This window comes from Centruroides sculpturatus, unplaced genomic scaffold (genome assembly GCF_000671375.1).
Source record: "Centruroides sculpturatus isolate CEXI.00-Female unplaced genomic scaffold, Cexi_2.0 scaffold488, whole genome shotgun sequence".
Taxonomy (NCBI): domain Eukaryota; kingdom Metazoa; phylum Arthropoda; class Arachnida; order Scorpiones; family Buthidae; genus Centruroides; species Centruroides sculpturatus.
The window spans coordinates 425,496-434,049 of NW_019384747.1; positions in this window are offsets into that span (position 1 = coordinate 425,496).

Consider the following 8,554-nt stretch of genomic DNA (forward strand, 5'->3'; position numbering starts at 1 on the left):
GCGTTGAATTTTCATCGATGTTAAGCCTAACAAAAATTTTTTAAAATAATAATCGTCGCTATTGTATCGTTAAAAATTAGAAAATTAAGCCTCGTTTAAATACTGGCTCCCTTTCATGGTCGAATGAGTGTTGCCAGCTAAAACACATAAAAATAATATTAAAGTAGCAAAGACATAGCCAAATACTGTAGCGCCACATCACTAGCGGACATTTGAAATTTGCTGACTAGGACGGTCGGTTAATATTAAAAGATGTTTCTAATTTGTTTCTAATCAATCCACAGCCTGTACCTGTCGCTTTACCATTGTCACACAATGAAAATACTATGAAAGATGCAATTATAGTAGGATGGGGAGACATGGGTAAGTAAATATCTTTTAAATAAATTATTTAATATTATATGTTCCAAGTATAAGTAAAACATTTAGACCAAAAATTCTACATTAAGTCATTTGAAATATATTTACATTAGGCCANTTTTCAACGATAGGGTTATATTGATATTGTATTTTATTCTTATCGGATAACCCGATTTACAGGAGTCGTCATGATATTATAAGACAGATTTAACAGCAATATTTTAAAGATTAATACAATAGTCGCATTTTCTCGATTATAATGCATACTTTCTTTTTTCCGACTTAATTAATTCGACTCGGTTCTTTTCGTTCGTTCCTCAGTTACGTGTATTACGTCATTAATATACAAGTGCGTCCTATCTCTCCATCACTTTGCTTTTGGTTTTCGTTAGTTTAATCTTATTTTAACTTTAAAAATACTGTAGAATTCTATTTGATTTCTCATCTACTCGTCGCAACTATAATACTAGAAAAGAAAATTAACATTATTTAGTGTCGTTTTATAATACTATGACAGAGTTATAACGAACTGTTTACCTGTAGTTATATAAGAGTTGACAAATCAATAATAGACAGACATCATTTCTATACCAGCTGTATATATGTTATACATAAAATATCTTAATCTTGTATGATTAATTATTAATGATATAGCTTCTACTCTCTTCATAGAGATGATTTATCCATGTGAGATGGACACTGGTTCAAAATAATTTTGTCAACATAATTCTGATCAAAATTTTACTATTTACCATTGTGCTTTTTGTGGTCACACAACTACTAGTACCTAAATTAAAGGATAGAGGCCAAGAATGTTATGTTAAGAAAGGTGGTCTGGGGTTAGTGTCCCTAAATGGGCTCATAGAAGTCCCAAGTAGGGCTCATAAGATCTAGTCCATTGTGAGGGCTCAAAGTTACGTGTTATTTGTTATGTTTAAATTTTATTCTGTTTGTTATGTTTTGTGTTGTGCTTTATTAACTTACCTAGTTTTTTGATGACCAAGAAGAATGGAAAGATTGATAGAAAAGTTGCAGTATGAAACCCAGCCCCACCTAACCTAATGTCTTTTGGATGATTCAAAGTGGTTGAAATAGGGAGTCCATAGTGAAGTATCCAGCGATAAAGATTTCCAGCAAAATTTGGAATAAACAATTTTGAAGGACGTAATACCACTGTTGGTATTAGCTAAAGCCTTCCGGGAGGACTGTAAACTAAAAGGGGCAGCTGGTCCCCGTTAGGGGAGAAAAGAGTTGGAGGAAACCCGGAAAAACTCTACCGACCCAGCTGAGGGAAAAGCCAAAAAGATATTTAATCAGTGCAACAGGGAGCAAAACAAAGAGGGGGATGCTGGAAAACCTTACCGCGAGAATTTGTAATAGCATAGTAAGAAGTGAAGTAAAGATTCACCACACAATCAGGCGTGTAGTTTTGTGTGGTGAAGGGAGACGTTGAAGAGGCAGAGGTTGTTTAATTTCTTTTCCATGCTATTGCAGACTTGGAGTTGATGAATTTCTTGGTTTTGCAGTTTGATGTTGGTTGATTTCTATGATTTGCTATTGCAGTTTGATGTTGGTTGATTTCTATGATTTGCTATTGCTGTTTGTTGATGGTTGATACTATGCGAGGATCGAAGCAGGCAGTGCAGCGGGGAAGAAATATAGTACTGGAAATGTTTATAAGAAAGGGGCAGCAAAAGGTTAATTAATTGGATAAGAGGCATTTGTTTTAGTGTTTAAGGTGGGCAGGGGAGAAAGAGTGGCTAGAATGACTTAATTAGTATGAAGAAGGGAGAATGGTAAGATGAAGAAGAAGCTATTTACAATTATTTGCAGGACATACATAAACTTAAGAATATTAATTTTTTTTTTACCCTCCAGAAAGGCCGGTGAAGCAGGGCCATACAAGAGGTTTTTATAATTTTATGCACATACAATTTACAATTAATTCTACAACACAGACTATAAAATTAATCATGAAATTAAAAAGACAATGGTATTTACAATGCGTTAAGAGTACGGAATTAGAGTATGGACAAGTTACGGACATACAGCACAGGACATTACAAAAATGAAGAGGATAGAGTTTAATTTAAAGTTTAATTATGTTTCATTTGTCAATGTTATATCTTAACTGTTTATTTACAGATAAACAATTATTTACTACTCTGTCTTACTATTAGAAAACGATACTATAATGTCTGTCGCAACGAGAAGGTCAAAAATAAAAATAGAAATTAACAATAAAACTTTTGTGTATAAAATTCACCATAAGAGAAGTAAAGTTGAATAGAAGTCAAAAAAAATCTGTAAGAATAGTTGTCAAAGAACGTTGGTAAAATTTTATATATATAGTGTATATAGGCTATGTTATGTAATTATGTAAAAATGTACGTAAATTTTTATGTTCAAGGTTTCTAATTTATATCTATACTCCTATAAAGATGTTTTTGTGAGAAATACTTTCTTTCTCTTATGACATGTTCGAATATTTCAGGGCCATTTAAAAATTTTTCGAGTGCAAGTTAAATACTATAAAAAATTTACATAAATTTATTTTATATGCAGCGTTTATAAATCGAATAGCGTAATGTTGGTTAATAAATAAATACTGCTACTTTTTAATATAAGTGTAATTCTGACTGATAACATTACAACTCAGTATCAAGGGTTTGTTAGCACACAACTTCTTAACAGTGTTTATCTGTGTTTATATATTATGCTATGTCGTAATTAGGTATTTTTACATATATTGATTTTTTCTGTTCTGTAGGCATCCAGAAAACTTTCTTTCATACCTAATAGTAGTTTCTCTAGTTACAAAATTGGACAGGCTGGAAGGTAATAAATGGAATCAAATATATCCAAGCGACTTAAAGAGTAAATTCCTGAAGTTTCTAGTAGGGATTGTGTTAAGTTATCTGCCAAAATTATTCGGTTGTATTTTTATGTATACATGTCTTAAGACTCAAGTGGCGCTCTAGAGTCAGTCATGTGATATTTCGGTTTCGTTTTCTCTCTAATTTGTGTAATAAGCATTTATCTAAAAATTGAAAGGAATAGTTTAATAACTTCTGGTGTTTTATTTCTAACAGATTCAATCCCAGATTCCCCAAAGCGAAAGGTTGATGCGTAGTGACTTCAGTCAACAATCGTACAGATCTATCGCTTTTTCTGTTAGTTATTCAACGTTATTTAAATTGCCTTTATGTAAACTATTTTTCCCTTTTTTTTCGGAGAAACTACAATGTTTTTATACATAACTTTCAATTTGCACGATATTTAAATTGCACGATTTCAGTTCTTACACCAATTAATGTTTAAAATAAAATAATGTATGTTCCTTGGAACCTTGCATAAAATTGCTATTAAGAACTTATATAAGAACACTCTTATTGACAGAAAAAGTAGATCATTATTTTTTAAAAAAGACGTGCATTTCGGGCCCAATGCCCCTCTTCAGTCCTTATTACTTATAATGATACTACTAACCTANGGGGCAGCTGGTCCCCGTTAGGGGAGAAAAGAGTTGGAGGAAACCCGGAAAAACTCTACCGACCCAGCTGAGGGAAAAGCCAAAAAGATATTTAATCAGTGCAACAGGGAGCAAAACAAAGAGGGGGATGCTGGAAAACCTTACCGCGAGAATTTGTAATAGCATAGTAAGAAGTGAAGTAAAGATTCACCACACAATCAGGCGTGTAGTTTTGTGTGGTGAAGGGAGACGTTGAAGAGGCAGAGGTTGTTTAATTTCTTTTCCATGCTATTGCAGACTTGGAGTTGATGAATTTCTTGGTTTTGCAGTTTGATGTTGGTTGATTTCTATGATTTGCTATTGCAGTTTGATGTTGGTTGATTTCTATGATTTGCTATTGCTGTTTGTTGATGGTTGATACTATGCGAGGATCGAAGCAGGCAGTGCAGCGGGGAAGAAATATAGTACTGGAAATGTTTATAAGAAAGGGGCAGCAAAAGGTTAATTAATTGGATAAGAGGCATTTGTTTTAGTGTTTAAGGTGGGCAGGGGAGAAAGAGTGGCTAGAATGACTTAATTAGTATGAAGAAGGGAGAATGGTAAGATGAAGAAGAAGCTATTTACAATTATTTGCAGGACATACATAAACTTAAGAATATTAATTTTTTTTTTACCCTCCAGAAAGGCCGGTGAAGCAGGGCCATACAAGAGGTTTTTATAATTTTATGCACATACAATTTACAATTAATTCTACAACACAGACTATAAAATTAATCATGAAATTAAAAAGACAATGGTATTTACAATGCGTTAAGAGTACGGAATTAGAGTATGGACAAGTTACGGACATACAGCACAGGACATTACAAAAATGAAGAGGATAGAGTTTAATTTAAAGTTTAATTATGTTTCATTTGTCAATGTTATATCTTAACTGTTTATTTACAGATAAACAATTATTTACTACTCTGTCTTACTATTAGAAAACGATACTATAATGTCTGTCGCAACGAGAAGGTCAAAAATAAAAATAGAAATTAACAATAAAACTTTTGTGTATAAAATTCACCATAAGAGAAGTAAAGTTGAATAGAAGTCAAAAAAAATCTGTAAGAATAGTTGTCAAAGAACGTTGGTAAAATTTTATATATATAGTGTATATAGGCTATGTTATGTAATTATGTAAAAATGTACGTAAATTTTTATGTTCAAGGTTTCTAATTTATATCTATACTCCTATAAAGATGTTTTTGTGAGAAATACTTTCTTTCTCTTATGACATGTTCGAATATTTCAGGGCCATTTAAAAATTTTTCGAGTGCAAGTTAAATACTATAAAAAATTTACATAAATTTATTTTATATGCAGCGTTTATAAATCGAATAGCGTAATGTTGGTTAATAAATAAATACTGCTACTTTTTAATATAAGTGTAATTCTGACTGATAACATTACAACTCAGTATCAAGGGTTTGTTAGCACACAACTTCTTAACAGTGTTTATCTGTGTTTATATATTATGCTATGTCGTAATTAGGTATTTTTACATATATTGATTTTTTCTGTTCTGTAGGCATCCAGAAAACTTTCTTTCATACCTAATAGTAGTTTCTCTAGTTACAAAATTGGACAGGCTGGAAGGTAATAAATGGAATCAAATATATCCAAGCGACTTAAAGAGTAAATTCCTGAAGTTTCTAGTAGGGATTGTGTTAAGTTATCTGCCAAAATTATTCGGTTGTATTTTTATGTATACATGTCTTAAGACTCAAGTGGCGCTCTAGAGTCAGTCATGTGATATTTCGGTTTCGTTTTCTCTCTAATTTGTGTAATAAGCATTTATCTAAAAATTGAAAGGAATAGTTTAATAACTTCTGGTGTTTTATTTCTAACAGATTCAATCCCAGATTCCCCAAAGCGAAAGGTTGATGCGTAGTGACTTCAGTCAACAATCGTACAGATCTATCGCTTTTTCTGTTAGTTATTCAACGTTATTTAAATTGCCTTTATGTAAACTATTTTTCCCTTTTTTTTCGGAGAAACTACAATGTTTTTATACATAACTTTCAATTTGCACGATATTTAAATTGCACGATTTCAGTTCTTACACCAATTAATGTTTAAAATAAAATAATGTATGTTCCTTGGAACCTTGCATAAAATTGCTATTAAGAACTTATATAAGAACACTCTTATTGACAGAAAAAGTAGATCATTATTTTTTAAAAAAGACGTGCATTTCGGGCCCAATGCCCCTCTTCAGTCCTTATTACTTATAATAGTAATACTGTACTAATATGCAAAAAATAGAAAATACAGATCCACTTTTTCTATCAAGAGGAGTGTTCCTGTATAATAAATTTTCAATAGCAATTTTATGGATGGTTCTAAGGAACATACAACCGATTGGAAGAACAGCAAGCATCCAAGTACTAAAATAATGTTAATAAATATTTCGTTCAGTTCGTAATATGTTCGCTATTATGACGTTGTAATCGCCACTACTTACAACTCAAAGAGATACTAGGCACATAACTGTAAAAAGTCGTTCGGAATTCGTTATATTTTGATCGGCGCCTGTTTTAATTAGTTTTAAGTTAAAATTAATGATGTTATCAAAATTAGAGCCCATGAGAACATTACACAAAATCAAAACAATTTTTTCAGGGTTGGAAATTGCACTTCCTCCAGCGACAGCTCTCACATATTAAATAGAAGGAACCGCCAATGGTCGGCATTAAACATAATGAAAATAATAAGTGTAGAAAATTTTTAGTATTTTTTTTTTACTTTTAGAGTGATTTAATAACATATAATAAGTTTAGAATGATATGGACATTTCGTGAAAGTTTTCAAGATTATTTTGTACAAAACAAATTGCTGAAATTCCGCATTTCTTTATATATTAATATTATTGTTCACTCAATGACGAATGCACTTGATGCTGTCAATCCTGTGACATTTTCAGACAGAAAAAAAATAACCAAACTTTGATTTTTCAGGTTGCTATTTTCTATATAAAAATACCCAGAGTAACCCTTCCATATTTTAAAGGTTCGTTTTCGTTGATAACTACTAAAACTGTGTTAGTAGCTGCTCACGTAACGTATAAGTATGATTTTTAAATTTTAAATAAAAATAATTGCACATTTTAAAAATTGTAAATGTAATATAGTTCAGTAGAGAAGGTGTTATTATGGAACACAAAGGTATTATAGAACCCCTCCATTTCAGATTGATAATAGACGAGAACTCTATCAAATTTTGGCTGAGCTGCACTAAGCAGACATCCATAGCAAGGGAGGACGCCTCCCATTTCAGTTATGCGGTTGCGCTCAGTGAAACAGGACGTTTGTGTTTTTCGCAATTCCAAACTTTTGAATGGTAAGTGAATTTAATTACTTCTAAAATATAAATCATGTAGTTGTAAATTCCCTGATGCATGTGTTCCGTTCTAGAGGCCTAAGAGTAGACTACATGTTAATGTGTTTGATGTTCACGTTTAGAAAGTTTGGCGTCGACAAAAATTAAATTAACCTAAGATGGCGGTGCGTGAAATACAGGCCGCATTGGTGCTTTTAATATGAAACCCGACTTCTCTAGTGTTCCATATTACCCACAAATTCAAACCAAGGAATAACTTTTGTAAGTATATTGTGGATGAATGAAAAAATTAGAAATAGATACCTAAAATTATAAATAAGTAACTCTAGTTAAATTCCGAAGTTATTTTGGTTGAAAAACTTCTGGATAGATAAGTGTTCTTTTAAACTGAATTTTTCTAAGTGATCTTTTAAAAATTTTCATATGCTTAGTTTATTCAACATATAATCAGTAATAGTACAAATGACCTTTAATAAACCTTACCTATCAAAAAAATTCTTAAAATTGAGGTTAGTATGTTTTTATACATACTATAAACAGGAGTATAAGTGAGAGATACTGTATAAACAGATTTTTATACAGTATCTCTCACTTACAAAACCTGATTTCACAATGACCTGAACACGTGAACTACTTCCAACTCTCAACAATTGAAAGATATTTTACGATATAGTGTAGGATAATACGATTTCATCAATAGAATTTTAGATGAAGAACGATATTAAGAAATAAATACTAACAAAAAAGGAGAAATATATTTAATTTTAAATAATTACAAACATGTGGCACTATTCTGGAAGTTGTAAACTGTTTATAAGAGGTTTGCTGTTATACACGTAAACTACGAAAATTTATTTCTTAGTTATGTCATTTTAATATAATTACTAGATGACTTGCAGAGTAATCAATAGTATCCAATAAAAGAAAATATTCTATGAGGTGACAAAAACTACTTTGCGAACTTTCTTTTTGCAAGCACACATTCCTCCGGAGCAATTTGTGAAAAAGACATTAGTTAGAAAGCCAATTCTTCCTGAGAATATCGAAAAAGCTCTGGTGGAATATACAGTAGACCCCTATAATGCGTAGATACGTTCCTCGTTATACGAATTTCGCGTTGTAGGAATCCTTAAATACACGAGCCAATCGCAGCCCGACACGTGTGATGTTTACGGACTATGGCTGTTTGAAAGGTTTTCTTCCATAAAATTAATCGATTCTAGACTAATTCGACTCAACATTTCCAAAACACGTATAATTTTTTGGGAATAATCCGTATAAACTATGCTATAAACAAAAAATTGTAGGATTACTTACCGAGTGTGCACCGTTCGACGT